The following is a 19,714-nucleotide window of genomic DNA, read 5'->3' as shown; positions in this document are numbered from 1 at the left end:
GACTCGTGGACTTGGTACTCGACTCGAGGAGTGCACTCAACTCGAGGAGAAATGTAGAGTCGGCACGAGGAGTAGCTAGTCGACTCGTGGACTCGGTACTCGACTCGAGGAGTGAACTAAATTCGAGGAGAAATGTAGATTCGGCACGAGGAGTAGCTTGTCGACTCGTGGGCTTGGTACTCGACTCGAGGAGTGAACTCAACTCGAGGAGAAATTTAGAGTCGGCACGAGGAGTAGCTAGTCGACTCGTGGACTTGGTGCTGGACTCGAGGAGTGAACTCAACTCGAGGAGACATGTAGAGTCGGCACGAGGAGTAGCTAGTCGACTCGTGGACTCGGTACTCGACTCGAGGAGTGAACTCAATTCGAGGTGAAATGTAGAGACAGCACGAGGAGTAGCTTGTCGACTCGTGGACTTGGTACTCGACTCGAGGAGTGAACTCAATTCGAGGAGAAATGTAGAGTTGGCACGAGGAGTAGCTTGTCGACTCGTGGGCTTGGTACTCGACTCGAGGAGTGAACTCAACTCGAGGAGAAATGTAGAGTCGGCACAAGGAGTAGCTAGTCGACTCGTGGACTTGGTGCTGGACTCGAGGAGTGAACTCAACTCGAGGAGACATGTAGAGTCGGCACGAGGAGTATCTAGTCGACTCGTGGACTCGGTACTCGACTCGAGGAGTGAACTCAATTCGAGGAGAAATGTAGAGTCGGCACGAGGAGTATCTTGTCGACTCGTGGACTTGGTACTCGACTCGAGGAGTGAACTCAACTCGAGGAGAAATGTAGAGTCGGCACGAGGAGTAGCTAGTCGACGCGTGGACTTTGTACTCGACTCGAGGAGTGCACTCAACTAGAGGAGAAATGTAGAGTCGGCACGAGGAGTAGCTAGTCGACTCGTGGACTCGGTACTCGACTCGAGGAGTGAACTCAACTCGAGGAGAAATATAGAGTCGGCACGAGGAGTAGCTTGTCGACTCGTGGACTTGGTACTCGACTCGAGGAGTGAACTCAACTCGAGGAGAAATGTAGAGTCGGCACAAGAAGTAGCTAGTCGACTCGTGGACTTGGTACTCGACTCGAGGAGTGCACTCAACTCGAGGAGAAATGTAGAGTCGGCACGAGGAGTAGCTAGTCGACTCGTGGACTCGGTACTCGACTCGAGGAGTGAACTAAATTCGAGGAGAAATGTAGATTCGGCACGAGGAGTAGCTTGTCGACTCGTGGGCTTGGTACTCGACTCGAGGAGTGAACTCAACTCGAGGAGAAATTTAGAGTCGGCACGAGGAGTAGCTAGTCGACTCGTGGACTTGGTGCTGGACTCGAGGAGTGAACTCAACTCGAGGAGACATGTAGAGTCGGCACGAGGAGTAGCTAGTCGACTCGTGGACTCGGTACTCGACTCGAGGAGTGAACTCAATTCGAGGTGAAATGTAGAGACGGCACGAGGAGTAGCTTGTCGACTCGTGGACTTGGTACTCGACTCGACGAGTGAACTCAACTCGAGGAGAAATGTAGAGTCGGCACGAGGAGTAGCTAGTCGATGCGTGGACTTGGTACTCGACTCGAGGAGTGAACTCAACTCGAGGAGAAATGTAGAGTCGGCACGAGGAGTAGCTAGTCGACTCGTGGACTCGGTACTCGACTCGAGGAGTGAACTCAACTCGAGGAGAAATGTAGAGTCGGCACGAGGAGTAGCTAGTCGACTCGTGGACTCGGTACTCGACTCGAGGAGTTAACTCAACTCGAGGAGAAATGTAGAGTCGGCACGAGGAGTAGCTTGTCGACTCGTGGACTTGGTACTCGACTCGAGGAGTGAACTCAACTCGAGGAGAAATGTAGAGTCGGCACGAGGAGTAGCTAGTCGACTCGTGGACTCGGTACTCGACTTGAGGAGTGAACTCAATTCGAGGAGAAATGTAGAGTCGGCACGAGGAGTAGCTTGTCGACTCGTGGACTTGGTACTCGAATCGAGGAGTGAACTCAACTCAAGGAGAAATGTAGAGTCGGCACAAGGATTAGCTAGTCGACTCGTGGACTCAGTACTCGACTCGAGGAGATATGTAGAGTCGGCACAAGAAGTAGCTAGTCGACTCGTGGACTTGGTACTCGACTCGAGGAGTGCACTCAACTCGAGGAGAAATGTAGAGTCGGCACGAGGAGTAGCTAGTCGACTCGTGGACTCGGTACTCGACTCGAGGAGTGAACTAAATTCGAGGAGAAATGTAGATTCGGCACGAGGAGTAGCTTGTCGACTCGTGGGCTTGGTACTCGACTCGAGGAGTGAACTCAACTCGAGGAGAAATTTAGAGTCGGCACGAGGAGTAGCTAGTCGACTCGTGGACTTGGTGCTGGACTCGAGGAGTGAACTCAACTCGAGGAGACATGTAGAGTCGGCACGAGGAGTAGCTAGTCGACTCGTGGACTCGGTACTCGACTCGAGGAGTGAACTCAATTCGAGGTGAAATGTAGAGACGGCACGAGGAGTAGCTTGTCGACTCGTGGACTTGGTACTCGACTCGACGAGTGAACTCAACTCGAGGAGAAATGTAGAGTCGGCACGAGGAGTAGCTAGTCGATGCGTGGACTTGGTACTCGACTCGAGGAGTGAACTCAACTCGAGGAGAAATGTAGAGTCGGCACGAGGAGTAGCTAGTCGACTCGTGGACTCGGTATTCGACTCGAGGAGTGAACTCAACTCGAGGAGAAATGTAGAGTCGGCACGAGGAGTAGCTAGTCGACTCGTGGACTCGGTACTCGAATCGAGGAGTTAACTCAACTCGAGGAGAAATGTAGAGTCGGCACGAGGAGTAGCTTGTCGACTCGTGGACTTGGTACTCGACTCGAGGAGTGAACTCAACTCGAGGAGAAATGTAGAGTCGGCACGAGGAGTAGCTAGTCGACTCGTGGACTCGGTACTCGACTTGAGGAGTGAACTCAATTCGAGGAGAAATGTAGAGTCGGCACGAGGAGTAGCTTGTCGACTCGTGGACTTGGTACTCGAATCGAGGAGTGAACTCAACTCAAGGAGAAATGTAGAGTCGGCACAAGGATTAGCTAGTCGACTCGTGGACTCAGTACTCGGCTCGAGGAGTGAACTCAACTCGAGGAGAAATGTAGAGTCGGCACGAGGAGTAGCTAGTCGACTCGTGGAGTCGGTACTCGACTCGAGGAGTGAACTCAACTCGAGGAGAAATGTATAGTGGGCACGAGGAGTAGCTTGTCGACTCGTGAACTTGGTACTCGAATCGAGGAGTGAACTCAACTCAAGGAGAAATATAGAGTCGGCACAAGGATTAGCTAGTCGACTCGTGGACTCAGTACTCGACTCGAGGAGTGAACTCAACTCGAGGAGAAATGTAGAGTCGGCACGAGGAGTAGCTAGTCGCCTCGTGGACTCGGTACTCGACTCGAGGAGTGAACTCAACTCCAGGAGAAATGTAGAGTCGGCACGAGGAGTAGCTAGTCGACTCGTGGACTCGGTACTCGACTCGAGGAGTGAACTCAATTCGAGGAGAAATGTAGAGTTGGCACGAGGAGTAGCTTGTCGACTCGTGGGCTTGGTACTCGACTCGAGGAGTGAACTCAACTCGAGGAGAAGTGTAGAGTCGGCACGAGGAGTAGCTTGTCGACTCGTGGACTTGGTACTCGACTCGAGGAGTGAACTCAACTCGAGGAGATATGTAGAGTCGGCACAAGAAGTAGCTAGTCGACTCGTGGACTTGGTACTCGACTCGAGGAGTGCACTCAACTCGAGGAGAAATGTAGAGTCGGCACGAGGAGTAGCTAGTCGACTCGTGGACTCGGTACTCGACTCGAGGAGTGAACTCAATTCGAGGAGAAATGTAGAGTCGGCACGAGGAGTAGCTTGTCGACTCGTGGGCTTGGTACTCGACTCGAGGAGTGAACTCAACTCGAGGAGAAATGTAGAGTCGGCACGAGGAGTAGCTAGTCGACTCGTGGACTTGGTGCTGGACTCGAGGAGTGAACTCAACTCGAGGAGACATGTAGAGTCGGCACGAGGAGTAGCTAGTCGACTCGTGGAGTCGGTACTCGACTCGAGGAGTGAACTCAACTCGAGGAGAAATGTATAGTGGGCACGAGGAGTAGCTTGTCGACTCGTGAACTTGGTACTCGAATCGAGGAGTGAACTCAACTCGAGGAGAAATGTAGAGTCGGCACAAGAAGTAGCTAGTCGACTCGTGGACTCGGTACTCGACTCGAGGAGTGAACTCAACTCCAGGAGAAATGTAGAGTTGGCACGAGGAGTAGCTAGTCGACTCGTGGACTCGGTACTCGACTCGAGGAGTGAACTCAATTCGAGGAGAAATGTAGAGTTGGCACGAGGAGTAGCTTGTCGACTCGTGGGCTTGGTACTCGACTCGAGGAGTGAACTCAACTCGAGGAGAAATGTAGAGTCGGCACAAGGAGTAGCTAGTCGACTCGTGGACTTGGTGCTGGACTCGAGGAGTGAACTCAACTCGAGGAGACATGTAGAGTCGGCACGAGGAGTATCTAGTCGACTCGTGGACTCGGTACTCGACTCGAGGAGTGAACTCAATTCGAGGAGAAATGTAGAGTCGGCACGAGGAGTATCTTGTCGACTCGTGGACTTGGTACTCGACTCGAGCAGTGAACTCAACTCGAGGAGAAATGTAGAGTCGGCACGAGGAGTAGCTAGTCGACGCGTGGACTTTGTACTCGACTCGAGGAGTGCACTCAACTAGAGGAGAAATGTAGAGTCGGCACGAGGAGTAGCTAGTCGACTCGTGGACTCGGTACTCGACTCGAGGAGTGAACTCAACTCGAGGAGAAATATAGAGTCGGCACGAGGAGTAGCTTGTCGACTCGTGGACTTGGTACTCGACTCGAGGAGTGAACTCAACTCGAGGAGAAATGTAGAGTCGGCACAAGAAGTAGCTAGTCGACTCGTGGACTTGGTACTCGACTCGAGGAGTGCACTCAACTCGAGGAGAAATGTAGAGTCGGCACGAGGAGTAGCTAGTCGACTCGTGGACTCGGTACTCGACTCGAGGAGTGAACTAAATTCGAGGAGAAATGTAGATTCGGCACGAGGAGTAGCTTGTCGACTCGTGGGCTTGGTACTCGACTCGAGGAGTGAACTCAACTCGAGGAGAAATTTAGAGTCGGCACGAGGAGTAGCTAGTCGACTCGTGGACTTGGTGCTGGACTCGAGGAGTGAACTCAACTCGAGGAGACATGTAGAGTCGGCACGAGGAGTAGCTAGTCGACTCGTGGACTCGGTACTCGACTCGAGGAGTGAACTCAATTCGAGGTGAAATGTAGAGACGGCACGAGGAGTAGCTTGTCGACTCGTGGACTTGGTACTCGACTCGACGAGTGAACTCAACTCGAGGAGAAATGTAGAGTCGGCACGAGGAGTAGCTAGTCGATGCGTGGACTTGGTACTCGACTCGAGGAGTGAACTCAACTCGAGGAGAAATGTAGAGTCGGCACGAGGAGTAGCTAGTCGACTCGTGGACTCGGTACTCGACTCGAGGAGTGAACTCAACTCGAGGAGAAATGTAGAGTCGGCACGAGGAGTAGCTAGTCGACTCGTGGACTCGGTACTCGACTCGAGGAGTTAACTCAACTCGAGGAGAAATGTAGAGTCGGCACGAGGAGTAGCTTGTCGACTCGTGGACTTGGTACTCGACTCGAGGAGTGAACTCAACTCGAGGAGAAATGTAGAGTCGGCACGAGGAGTAGCTAGTCGACTCGTGGACTCGGTACTCGACTTGAGGAGTGAACTCAATTCGAGGAGAAATGTAGAGTCGGCACGAGGAGTAGCTTGTCGACTCGTGGACTTGGTACTCGAATCGAGGAGTGAACTCAACTCAAGGAGAAATGTAGAGTCGGCACAAGGATTAGCTAGTCGACTCGTGGACTCAGTACTCGACTCGAGGAGATATGTAGAGTCGGCACAAGAAGTAGCTAGTCGACTCGTGGACTTGGTACTCGACTCGAGGAGTGCACTCAACTCGAGGAGAAATGTAGAGTCGGCACGAGGAGTAGCTAGTCGACTCGTGGACTCGGTACTCGACTCGAGGAGTGAACTAAATTCGAGGAGAAATGTAGATTCGGCACGAGGAGTAGCTTGTCGACTCGTGGGCTTGGTACTCGACTCGAGGAGTGAACTCAACTCGAGGAGAAATTTAGAGTCGGCACGAGGAGTAGCTAGTCGACTCGTGGACTTGGTGCTGGACTCGAGGAGTGAACTCAACTCGAGGAGACATGTAGAGTCGGCACGAGGAGTAGCTAGTCGACTCGTGGACTCGGTACTCGACTCGAGGAGTGAACTCAATTCGAGGTGAAATGTAGAGACGGCACGAGGAGTAGCTTGTCGACTCGTGGACTTGGTACTCGACTCGACGAGTGAACTCAACTCGAGGAGAAATGTAGAGTCGGCACGAGGAGTAGCTAGTCGATGCGTGGACTTGGTACTCGACTCGAGGAGTGAACTCAACTCGAGGAGAAATGTAGAGTCGGCACGAGGAGTAGCTAGTCGACTCGTGGACTCGGTATTCGACTCGAGGAGTGAACTCAACTCGAGGAGAAATGTAGAGTCGGCACGAGGAGTAGCTAGTCGACTCGTGGACTCGGTACTCGAATCGAGGAGTTAACTCAACTCGAGGAGAAATGTAGAGTCGGCACGAGGAGTAGCTTGTCGACTCGTGGACTTGGTACTCGACTCGAGGAGTGAACTCAACTCGAGGAGAAATGTAGAGTCGGCACGAGGAGTAGCTAGTCGACTCGTGGACTCGGTACTCGACTTGAGGAGTGAACTCAATTCGAGGAGAAATGTAGAGTCGGCACGAGGAGTAGCTTGTCGACTCGTGGACTTGGTACTCGAATCGAGGAGTGAACTCAACTCAAGGAGAAATGTAGAGTCGGCACAAGGATTAGCTAGTCGACTCGTGGACTCAGTACTCGGCTCGAGGAGTGAACTCAACTCGAGGAGAAATGTAGAGTCGGCACGAGGAGTAGCTAGTCGACTCGTGGAGTCGGTACTCGACTCGAGGAGTGAACTCAACTCGAGGAGAAATGTATAGTGGGCACGAGGAGTAGCTTGTCGACTCGTGAACTTGGTACTCGAATCGAGGAGTGAACTCAACTCAAGGAGAAATATAGAGTCGGCACAAGGATTAGCTAGTCGACTCGTGGACTCAGTACTCGACTCGAGGAGTGAACTCAACTCGAGGAGAAATGTAGAGTCGGCACGAGGAGTAGCTAGTCGCCTCGTGGACTCGGTACTCGACTCGAGGAGTGAACTCAACTCCAGGAGAAATGTAGAGTCGGCACGAGGAGTAGCTAGTCGACTCGTGGACTCGGTACTCGACTCGAGGAGTGAACTCAATTCGAGGAGAAATGTAGAGTTGGCACGAGGAGTAGCTTGTCGACTCGTGGGCTTGGTACTCGACTCGAGGAGTGAACTCAACTCGAGGAGAAGTGTAGAGTCGGCACGAGGAGTAGCTTGTCGACTCGTGGACTTGGTACTCGACTCGAGGAGTGAACTCAACTCGAGGAGATATGTAGAGTCGGCACAAGAAGTAGCTAGTCGACTCGTGGACTTGGTACTCGACTCGAGGAGTGCACTCAACTCGAGGAGAAATGTAGAGTCGGCACGAGGAGTAGCTAGTCGACTCGTGGACTCGGTACTCGACTCGAGGAGTGAACTCAATTCGAGGAGAAATGTAGAGTCGGCACGAGGAGTAGCTTGTCGACTCGTGGGCTTGGTACTCGACTCGAGGAGTGAACTCAACTCGAGGAGAAATGTAGAGTCGGCACGAGGAGTAGCTAGTCGACTCGTGGACTTGGTGCTGGACTCGAGGAGTGAACTCAACTCGAGGAGACATGTAGAGTCGGCACGAGGAGTAGCTAGTCGACTCGTGGAGTCGGTACTCGACTCGAGGAGTGAACTCAACTCGAGGAGAAATGTATAGTGGGCACGAGGAGTAGCTTGTCGACTCGTGAACTTGGTACTCGAATCGAGGAGTGAACTCAACTCGAGGAGAAATGTAGAGTCGGCACAAGAAGTAGCTAGTCGACTCGTGGACTCGGTACTCGACTCGAGGAGTGAACTCAACTCCAGGAGAAATGTAGAGTTGGCACGAGGAGTAGCTAGTCGACTCGTGGACTCGGTACTCGACTCGAGGAGTGAACTCAATTCGAGGAGAAATGTAGAGTTGGCACGAGGAGTAGCTTGTCGACTCGTGGGCTTGGTACTCGACTCGAGGAGTGAACTCAACTCGAGGAGAAATGTAGAGTCGGCACAAGGAGTAGCTAGTCGACTCGTGGACTTGGTGCTGGACTCGAGGAGTGAACTCAACTCGAGGAGACATGTAGAGTCGGCACGAGGAGTATCTAGTCGACTCGTGGACTCGGTACTCGACTCGAGGAGTGAACTCAATTCGAGGAGAAATGTAGAGTCGGCACGAGGAGTATCTTGTCGACTCGTGGACTTGGTACTCGACTCGAGCAGTGAACTCAACTCGAGGAGAAATGTAGAGTCGGCACGAGGAGTAGCTAGTCGACGCGTGGACTTTGTACTCGACTCGAGGAGTGCACTCAACTAGAGGAGAAATGTAGAGTCGGCACGAGGAGTAGCTAGTCGACTCGTGGACTCGGTACTCGACTCGAGGAGTGAACTCAACTCGAGGAGAAATATAGAGTCGGCACGAGGAGTAGCTTGTCGACTCGTGGACTTGGTACTCGACTCGAGGAGTGAACTCAACTCGAGGAGAAATGTAGAGTCGGCACAAGAAGTAGCTAGTCGACTCGTGGACTTGGTACTCGACTCGAGGAGTGCACTCAACTCGAGGAGAAATGTAGAGTCGGCACGAGGAGTAGCTAGTCGACTCGTGGACTCGGTACTCGACTCGAGGAGTGAACTAAATTCGAGGAGAAATGTAGATTCGGCACGAGGAGTAGCTTGTCGACTCGTGGGCTTGGTACTCGACTCGAGGAGTGAACTCAACTCGAGGAGAAATTTAGAGTCGGCACGAGGAGTAGCTAGTCGACTCGTGGACTTGGTGCTGGACTCGAGGAGTGAACTCAACTCGAGGAGACATGTAGAGTCGGCACGAGGAGTAGCTAGTCGACTCGTGGACTCGGTACTCGACTCGAGGAGTGAACTCAATTCGAGGTGAAATGTAGAGACGGCACGAGGAGTAGCTTGTCGACTCGTGGACTTGGTACTCGACTCGACGAGTGAACTCAACTCGAGGAGAAATGTAGAGTCGGCACGAGGAGTAGCTAGTCGATGCGTGGACTTGGTACTCGACTCGAGGAGTGAACTCAACTCGAGGAGAAATGTAGAGTCGGCACGAGGAGTAGCTAGTCGACTCGTGGACTCGGTACTCGACTCGAGGAGTGAACTCAACTCGAGGAGAAATGTAGAGTCGGCACGAGGAGTAGCTAGTCGACTCGTGGACTCGGTACTCGAATCGAGGAGTTAACTCAACTCGAGGAGAAATGTAGAGTCGGCACGAGGAGTAGCTTGTCGACTCGTGGACTTGGTACTCGACTCGAGGAGTGAACTCAACTCGAGGAGAAATGTAGAGTCGGCACGAGGAGTAGCTAGTCGACTCGTGGACTCGGTACTCGACTTGAGGAGTGAACTCAATTCGAGGAGAAATGTAGAGTCGGCACGAGGAGTAGCTTGTCGACTCGTGGACTTGGTACTCGAATCGAGGAGTGAACTCAACTCAAGGAGAAATGTAGAGTCGGCACAAGGATTAGCTAGTCGACTCGTGGACTCAGTACTCGACTCGAGGAGTGAACTCAACTCGAGGAGAAATGTAGAGTCGGCACGAGGAGTAGCTAGTCGACTCGTGGAGTCGGTACTCGACTCGAGGAGTGAACTCAACTCGAGGAGAAATGTATAGTGGGCACGAGGAGTAGCTTGTCGACTCGTGAACTTGGTACTCGAATCGAGGAGTGAACTCAACTCAAGGAGAAATATAGAGTCGGCACAAGGATTAGCTAGTCGACTCGTGGACTCAGTACTCGACTCGAGGAGTGAACTCAACTCGAGGAGAAATGTAGAGTCGGCACGAGGAGTAGCTAGTCGCCTCGTGGACTCGGTACTCGACTCGAGGAGTGAACTCAACTCCAGGAGAAATGTAGAGTCGGCACGAGGAGTAGCTAGTCGACTCGTGGACTCGGTACTCGACTCGAGGAGTGAACTCAATTCGAGGAGAAATGTAGAGTTGGCACGAGGAGTAGCTTGTCGACTCGTGGGCTTGGTACTCGACTCGAGGAGTGAACTCAACTCGAGGAGAAGTGTAGAGTCGGCACAAGGAGTAGCTAGTCGACTCGTGGACTTGGTGCTGGACTCGAGGAGTGAACTCAACTCGAGGAGACATGTAGAGTCGGCACGAGGAGTAGCTAGTCGACTCGTGGACTCGGTACTCGACTCGAGGAGTGAACTCAATTCGAGGAGAAATGTAGAGTCGGCACGAGGAGTATCTTGTCGACTCGTGGACTTGGTACTCGACTCGAGGAGTGAACTCAACTCGAGGAGAAATTGTAGAGTCGGCACGAGGAGTAGCTAGTCGACGCGTGGACTTTGTACTCGACTCGAGGAGTGCACTCAACTAGAGGAGAAATGTAGAGTCGGCACGAGGAGTAGCTAGTCGACTCGTGGACTCGGTACTCGACTCGAGGAGTGAACTCAACTCGAGGAGAAATATAGAGTCGGCACGAGGAGTAGCTTGTCGACTCGTGGACTTGGTACTCGACTCGAGGAGTGAACTCAACTCGAGGAGAAATGTAGAGTCGGCACAAGAAGTAGCTAGTCAACTCGTGGACTTGGTACTCGACTCGAGGAGTGCACTCAACTCGAGGAGAAATGTAGAGTCGGCACGAGGAGTAGCTAGTCGACTCGTGGACTCGGTACTCGACTCGAGGAGTGAACTAAATTCGAGGAGAAATGTAGATTCGGCACGAGGAGTAGCTTGTCGACTCGTGGGCTTGGTACTCGACTCGAGGAGTGAACTCAACTCGAGGAGAAATTTAGAGTCGGCACGAGGAGTAGCTAGTCGACTCGTGGACTTGGTGCTGGACTCGAGGAGTGAACTCAACTCGAGCAGACATGTAGAGTCGGCACGAGGAGTAGCTAGTCGACTCGTGGAATCGGTACTCGACTCGAGGAGTGAACTCAATTCGAGGTGAAATGTAGAGACGGCACGAGGAGTAGCTTGTCGACTCGTGGACTTGGTACTCGACTCGAGGAGTGAACTCAACTCGAGGAGAAATGTAGAGTCGGCACGAGGAGTAGCTAGTCGATGCGTGGACTTGGTACTCGACTCGAGGAGTGAACTCAACTCGAGGAGAAATGTAGAGTCGGCACGAGTAGTAGCTAGTCGACTCGTGGACTCGGTACTCGACTCGAGGAGTGAACTCAACTCGAGGAGAAATGTAGAGTCGGCACGAGGAGTAGCTAGTCGACTCGTGGACTCGGTACTCGACTCGAGGAGTTAACTCAACTCGAGGAGAAATGTAGAGTCGGCACGAGGAGTAGCTTGTCGACTCGTGGACTTGGTACTCGACTCGAGGAGTGAACTCAACTCGAGGAGAAATGTAGAGTCGGCACGAGGAGTAGCTAGTCGACTCGTGGACTCGGTACTCGACTCGAGGAGTGAACTCAATTCGAGGAGAAATGTAGAGTCGGCACGAGGACTAGCTTGTCGACTCGTGGACTTGGTACTCGACTCGAGGAGTGAACTCAACTCGAGGAGAAATGTAGAGTCGGCACGAGGAGTAGCTAGTCGACGCGTGGACTTGGTACTCGACTCGAGGAGTGCACTCAACTAGAGGAGAAATGTAGAGTCGGCACGAGGAGTAGCTAGTCGACTCGTGGACTCGGTACTCGACTCGAGGAGTGAACTCAACTCGAGGAGAAATATAGAGTCGGCACGAGGAGTAGCTTGTCGACTCGTGGACTTGGTACTCGACTCGAGGAGTGAACTCAACTCGAGGAGAAATGTAGAGTCGGCACAAGAAGTAGCTAGTCGACTCGTGGACTTGGTACTCGACTCGAGGAGTGCACTCAACTCGAGGAGAAATGTAGAGTCGGCACGAGGAGTAGCTAGTCGACTCGTGGACTCGGTACTCGACTCGAGGAGTGAACTAAATTCGAGGAGAAATGTAGATTCGGCACGAGGAGTAGCTTGTCGACTCGTGGGCTTGGTACTCGACTCGAGGAGTGAACTCAACTCGAGGAGAAATGTAGAGTCGGCACGAGGAGTAGCTAGTCGACTCGTGGACTTGGTGCTGGACTCGAGGAGTGAACTCAACTCGAGGAGACATGTAGAGTCGGCACGAGGAGTAGCTAGTCGACTCGTGGACTCGGTACTCGACTCGAGGAGTGAACTCAATTCGAGGAGAAATGTAGAGACGGCACGAGGAGTAGCTTGTCGACTCGTGGACTTGGTACTCGACTCGAGGAGTGAACTCAACTCGAGGAGAAATGTAGAGTCGGCACGAGGAGTAGCTAGTCGATGCGTGGACTTGGTACTCGACTCGAGGAGTGAACTCAACTCGAGGAGAAATGTAGAGTCGGCACGAGGAGTAGCTAGTCGACTCGTGGACTCGGTACTCGACTCGAGGAGTGAACTCAACTCGAGGAGAAATGTAGAGTCGGCACGAGGAGTAGCTAGTCGACTCGTGGACTCGGTACTCGACTCGAGGAGTGAACTCAACTCGAGGAGAAATGTAGAGTCGGCACGAGGAGTAGCTAGTCGACTCGTGGACTCGGTACTCGACTCGAGGAGTTAACTCAACTCGAGGAGAAATGTAGAGTCGGCACGAGGAGTAGCTAGTCGACTCGTGGACTTGGTACTCGACTCGAGGAGTGAACTCAACTCGAGGAGAAATGTAGAGTCGGCACGAGGAGTAGCTAGTCGACTCGTGGACTCGGTACTCGACTTGAGGAGTGAACTCAATTCGAGGAGAAATGTAGAGTCGGCACGAGGAGTAGCTTGTCGACTCGTGGACTTGGTACTCGAATCGAGGAGTGAACTCAACTCAAGGAGAAATGTAGAGTCGGCACAAGGATTAGCTAGTCGACTCGTGGACTCAGTACTCGACTCGAGGAGTGAACTCAACTCGAGGAGAAATGTAGAGTCGGCACGAGGAGTAGCTAGTCGACTCGTGGAGTCGGTACTCGACTCGAGGAGTGAACTCAACTCGAGGAGAAATGTATAGTGGGCACGAGGAGTAGCTTGTCGACTCGTGAACTTGGTACTCGAATCGAGGAGTGAACTCAACTCAAGGAGAAATATAGAGTCGGCACAAGGATTAGCTAGTCGACTCGTGGACTCAGTACTCGACTCGAGGAGTGAACTCAACTCGAGGAGAAATGTAGAGTCGGCACGAGGAGTAGCTAGTCGCCTCGTGGACTCGGTACTCGACTCGAGGAGTGAACTCAACTCCAGGAGAAATGTAGAGTCGGCACGAGGAGTAGCTAGTCGACTCGTGGACTCGGTACTCGACTCGAGGAGTGAACTCAATTCGAGGAGAAATGTAGAGTTGGCACGAGGAGTAGCTTGTCGACTCGTGGGCTTGGTACTCGACTCGAGGAGTGAACTCAACTCGAGGAGAAGTGTAGAGTCGGCACAAGGAGTAGCTAGTCGACTCGTGGACTTGGTGCTGGACTCGAGGAGTGAACTCAACTCGAGGAGACATGTAGAGTCGGCACGAGGAGTAGCTAGTCGACTCGTGGACTCGGTACTCGACTCGAGGAGTGAACTCAATTCGAGGAGAAATGTAGAGTCGGCACGAGGAGTATCTTGTCGACTCGTGGACTTGGTACTCGACTCGAGGAGTGAACTCAACTCGAGGAGAAATTGTAGAGTCGGCACGAGGAGTAGCTAGTCGACGCGTGGACTTTGTACTCGACTCGAGGAGTGCACTCAACTAGAGGAGAAATGTAGAGTCGGCACGAGGAGTAGCTAGTCGACTCGTGGACTCGGTACTCGACTCGAGGAGTGAACTCAACTCGAGGAGAAATATAGAGTCGGCACGAGGAGTAGCTTGTCGACTCGTGGACTTGGTACTCGACTCGAGGAGTGAACTCAACTCGAGGAGAAATGTAGAGTCGGCACAAGAAGTAGCTAGTCAACTCGTGGACTTGGTACTCGACTCGAGGAGTGCACTCAACTCGAGGAGAAATGTAGAGTCGGCACGAGGAGTAGCTAGTCGACTCGTGGACTCGGTACTCGACTCGAGGAGTGAACTAAATTCGAGGAGAAATGTAGATTCGGCACGAGGAGTAGCTTGTCGACTCGTGGGCTTGGTACTCGACTCGAGGAGTGAACTCAACTCGAGGAGAAATTTAGAGTCGGCACGAGGAGTAGCTAGTCGACTCGTGGACTTGGTGCTGGACTCGAGGAGTGAACTCAACTCGAGCAGACATGTAGAGTCGGCACGAGGAGTAGCTAGTCGACTCGTGGAATCGGTACTCGACTCGAGGAGTGAACTCAATTCGAGGTGAAATGTAGAGACGGCACGAGGAGTAGCTTGTCGACTCGTGGACTTGGTACTCGACTCGAGGAGTGAACTCAACTCGAGGAGAAATGTAGAGTCGGCACGAGGAGTAGCTAGTCGATGCGTGGACTTGGTACTCGACTCGAGGAGTGAACTCAACTCGAGGAGAAATGTAGAGTCGGCACGAGGAGTAGCTAGTCGACTCGTGGACTCGGTACTCGACTCGAGGAGTGAACTCAACTCGAGGAGAAATGTAGAGTCGGCACGAGGAGTAGCTAGTCGACTCGTGGACTCGGTACTCGACTCGAGGAGTTAACTCAACTCGAGGAGAAATGTAGAGTCGGCACGAGGAGTAGCTTGTCGACTCGTGGACTTGGTACTCGACTCGAGGAGTGAACTCAACTCGAGGAGAAATGTAGAGTCGGCACGAGGAGTAGCTAGTCGACTCGTGGACTCGGTACTCGACTCGAGGAGTGAACTCAATTCGAGGAGAAATGTAGAGTCGGCACGAGGACTAGCTTGTCGACTCGTGGACTTGGTACTCGACTCGAGGAGTGAACTCAACTCGAGGAGAAATGTAGAGTCGGCACGAGGAGTAGCTAGTCGACGCGTGGACTTGGTACTCGACTCGAGGAGTGCACTCAACTAGAGGAGAAATGTAGAGTCGGCACGAGGAGTAGCTAGTCGACTCGTGGACTCGGTACTCGACTCGAGGAGTGAACTCAACTCGAGGAGAAATATAGAGTCGGCACGAGGAGTAGCTTGTCGACTCGTGGACTTGGTACTCGACTCGAGGAGTGAACTCAACTCGAGGAGAAATGTAGAGTCGGCACAAGAAGTAGCTAGTCGACTCGTGGACTTGGTACTCGACTCGAGGAGTGCACTCAACTCGAGGAGAAATGTAGAGTCGGCACGAGGAGTAGCTAGTAGACTTGTGGACTCGGTACTCGACTCGAGGAGTGAACTAAATTCGAGGAGAAATGTAGATTCGGCACGAGGAGTAGCTTGTCGACTCGTGGGCTTGGTACTCGACTCGAGGAGTGAACTCAACTCGAGGAGAAATGTAGAGTCGGCACGAGGAGTAGCTAGTCGACTCGTGGACTTGGTGCTGGACTCGAGGAGTGAACTCAACTCGAGGAGACATGTAGAGTCGGCACGAGGAGTAGCTAGTCGACTCGTGGACTCGGTACTCGACTCGAGGAGTGAACTCAATTCGAGGAGAAATGTAGAGACGGCACGAGGAGTAGCTTGTCGACTCGTGGACTTGGTACTCGACTCGAGGAGTGAACTCAACTCGAGGAGAAATGTAGAGTCGGCACGAGGAGTAGCTAGTCGATGCGTGGACTTGGTACTCGACTCGAGGAGTGAACTCAACTCGAGGAGAAATGTAGAGTCGGCACGAGGAGTAGCTAGTCGACTCGTGGACTCGGTACTCGACTCGAGGAGTGAACTCAACTCGAGGAGAAATGTAGAGTCGGCACGAGGAGTAGCTAGTCGACTCGTGGACTCGGTACTCGACTCGAGGAGTTAACTCAACTCGAGGAGAAATGTAGAGTCGGCACGAGGAGTAGCTTGTCGACTCGTGGACTTGGTACTCGACTCGAGAAGTGAACTCAACTCGAGGAGAAATGTAGAGTCGGCACGAGGAGTAGCTAGTCGACTCGTGGACTCGGTACTCGACTCGAGGAGTGAACTCAATTCGAGGAGAAATGTAGAGTCGGCACGAGGAGTAGCTTGTCGACTCGTGGACTTGGTACTCGACTCGAGGAGTGAACTCAACTCGAGGAGAAATGTAGAGTCGGCACGAGGAGTAGCTAGTCGACGCGTGGACTTGGTACTCGACTCGAGGAGTGCACTCAACTAGAGGAGAAATGTAGATTCGGCACGAGGAGTAGCTAGTCGACTCGTGGACTCGGTACTCGACTCGAGGAGTGAACTCAACTCGAGGAGAAATATAGAGTCGGCACGAGGAGTAGCTTGTCGACTCGTGGACTTGGTACTCGACTCGAGGAGTGAACTCAACTCGAGGAGAAATGTAGAGTCGGCACAAGAAGTAGCTAGTCGACTCGTGGACTTGGTACTCGACTCGAGGAGTGCACTCAACTCGAGGAGAAATGTAGAGTCGGCACGAGGAGTAGCTAGTCGACTCGTGGACTCGGTACTCGACTCGAGGAGTGAACTCAATTCGAGGAGAAATGTAGAGTCGGCACGAGGAGTAGCTTGTCGACTCGTGGGCTTGGTACTCGACTCGAGGAGTGAACTCAACTCGAGGAGAAATGTAGAGTCGGCACGAGGAGTAGCTAGTCGACTCGTGGACTTGGTGCTGGACTCGAGGAGTGAACTCAACTCGACGAGACATGTAGAGTCGGCACGAGGAGTAGCTAGTCGACTCGTGGACTCGGTACTCGACTCGAGGAGTGAACTCAATTCGAGGAGAAATGTAGAGACGGCACGAGGAGTAGCTTGTCGACTCGTGGACTTGGTACTCGACTCGAGGAGTGAACTCAACTCGAGGAGAAATGTAGAGTCGGCACGAGGAGTAGCTAGTCGATGCGTGGACTTGGTACTCGACTCGAGGAGTGAACTCAACTCGACGAGAAATGTAGAGTCGGCACGAGGAGTAGCTAGTCGACTCGTGGACTCGGTACTCGACTCGAGGAGTGAACTCAACTCGAGGAGAAATGTAGAGTCGGCACGAGGAGTAGCTAGTCGACTCGTGGACTCGGTACTCGACTCGAGGAGTGAACTCAATTCGAGGAGAAATGTAGAGTCGGCACGAGGAGTAGCTTGTCGACTCGTGGGCTTGGTACTCGACTCGAGGAGTGAACTCAACTCGAGGAGAAATGTTGAGTCGGCACAAGGAGTAGCTAGTCGACTCGTGGACTTGGTGCTGGACTCGAGGAGTGAACTCAACTCGAGGAGACATGTAGAGTCGGCACGAGGAGTAGCTAGTCGACTCGTGGACTCGGTACTCGACTCGAGGAGTGAACTCAATTCGAGGAGAAATGTAGAGTCGGCACGAGGAGTAGCTTGTCGACTCGTGGACTTGGTACTCGACTCGAGGAGTGAACTCAACTCGAGGAGAAATGTAGAGTCGGCACGAGGAGTAGCTAGTCGACGCGTGGACTTGGTACTCGACTCGAGGAGTGCACTCAACTAGAGGAGAAATGTAGAGTCGGCACGAGGAGTAGCTAGTCGACTCGTTGACTAGGTACTCGACTCGAGGAGTGAACTCAACTCGAGGAGAAATATAGAGTCGGCACGAGGAGTAGCTTGTCGACTCGTGGACTTGGTACTCGACTCGAGGAGTGAACTCAACTCGAGGAGAAATGTAGAGTCGGCACAAGAAGTAGCTAGTCGACTCGTGGACTTGGTACTCGACTCGAGGAGTGCACTCAACTCGAGGAGAAATGTAGAGTCGGCACGAGGAGTAGCTAGTCGACTCGTGGACTCGGTACTCGACTCGAGGAGTGAACTCAATTCGAGGAGAAATGTAGAGTCGGCGCGAGGAGTAGCTTGTCGACTCGTGGGCTTGGTACTCGACTCGAGGAGTGAACTCAACTCGAGGAGAAATGTAGAGTCGGCACGAGGAGTAGCTAGTCGACTCGTGGACTTGGTGCTGGACTCGAGGAGTGAACTCAACTCGAGGAGACATGTAGAGTCAGCACGAGGAGTAGCTAGTCGACTCGTGGACTCGGTACTCGACTCGAGGAGTGAACTCAATTCGAGGAGAAATGTAGAGACGGCACGAGGAGTAGCTTGTCGACTCGTGGACTTGGTACTCGACTCGAGGAGTGAACTCAACTCGAGGAGAAATGTAGAGTCGGCACGAGGAGTAGCTAGTCGATGCGTGGACTTGGTACTCGACTCGAGGAGTGAACTCAACTCGAGGAGAAATGTAGAGTCGGCACGAGGAGTAGCTAGTCGACTCGTGGACTCGGTACTCGACTCGAGGAGTGAACTCAATTCGAGGAGAAATGTAGAGTCGGCGCGAGGAGTAGCTTGTCGACTCGTGGGCTTGGTACTCGACTCGAGGAGTGAACTCAACTCGAGGAGAAATGTAGAGTCGGCACAAGGAGTAGCTAGTCGACTCGTGGACTTGGTGCTGGACTCGAAGAGTGAACTCAACTCGAGGAGACATGTAGAGTCGGCACGAGGAGTAGCTAGTCGACTCGTGGACTCGGTACTCGACTCGAGGAGTGAACTCAATTCGAGGAGAAATGTAGAGACGGCACGAGGAGTAGCTTGTCGACTCGTGGACTTGGTACTCGACTCGAGGAGTGAACTCAACTCGAGGAGAAATGTAGAGTCGGCACGAGGAGTAGCTAATCGACTCGTGGACTCGGTACTCGACTCGAGGAGTGAACTCAACTCGAGGAGAAATGTAGAGTCGGCACGAGGAGTAGCTAGTCGACTCGTGGACTCGGTACTCGACTCGAGGAGTGAACTCAACTCGAGGAGAAATGTAGAGTCGGCACGAGGAGTAGCTAGTCGACTCGTGGACTCGGTACTCGACTCGAGGAGTGAACTCAACTCGAGGAGAAATGTAGAGTCGGCACGAGGAGTAGCTAGTCGACTCGTGGACTCGGTACTCGACTCGAGCAGTGAACTCAACTCGAGGAGAAATGTAGAGTCAGCACGAGGAGTAGCTTGTCGACTCGTGGGCTTGGTACTCGACTCGAGGAGTGAACTCAACTCGAGGAGAAATGTAGAGTCGGCACGAGGAGTAGCTAGTCGACTCGTGGACTCGGTGCTGGACTCGAGGAGTGAACTCAACTCGAGGAGACATGTAGAGTCGGTACGAGGAGTAGCTAGTCGACTCGTGGACTTGGTACTCGACTCGAGGAGTGAACTCAACTCGAGGAGAAATGTAGAGTCGGCACGAGGAGTAGCTAGTCGACTCATGGACTCGGTACTCGACTCGAGGAGTGAACTCAATTCGAGGAAAAATGTAGAGTCGGCACGAGGAGTAGCTAGTCGACTCGTGGACTCGGTGCTGGACTCGAGGAGTGAACTCAACTCGAGGAGACATGTAGAGTCGGTACGAGGAGTAGCTAGTCGACTCGTGGACTTGGTACTCGACTCGAGGAGTGAACTCAACTCGAGGAGAAATGTAGAGTCGGCACGAGGAGTAGCTAGTCGACTCATGGACTCGGTACTCGACTCGAGGAGTGAACTCAATTCGAGGAGAAATGTAGAATCGGCA

This window comes from Urtica dioica, chromosome 7 (genome assembly GCF_054948205.1).
Source record: "Urtica dioica subsp. dioica isolate 48M chromosome 7, U.dioica_male_clone48M_v1_H2, whole genome shotgun sequence".
Lineage (NCBI taxonomy): Eukaryota > Viridiplantae > Streptophyta > Magnoliopsida > Rosales > Urticaceae > Urtica > Urtica dioica.
This window is presented reverse-complemented; position numbering follows the sequence as displayed.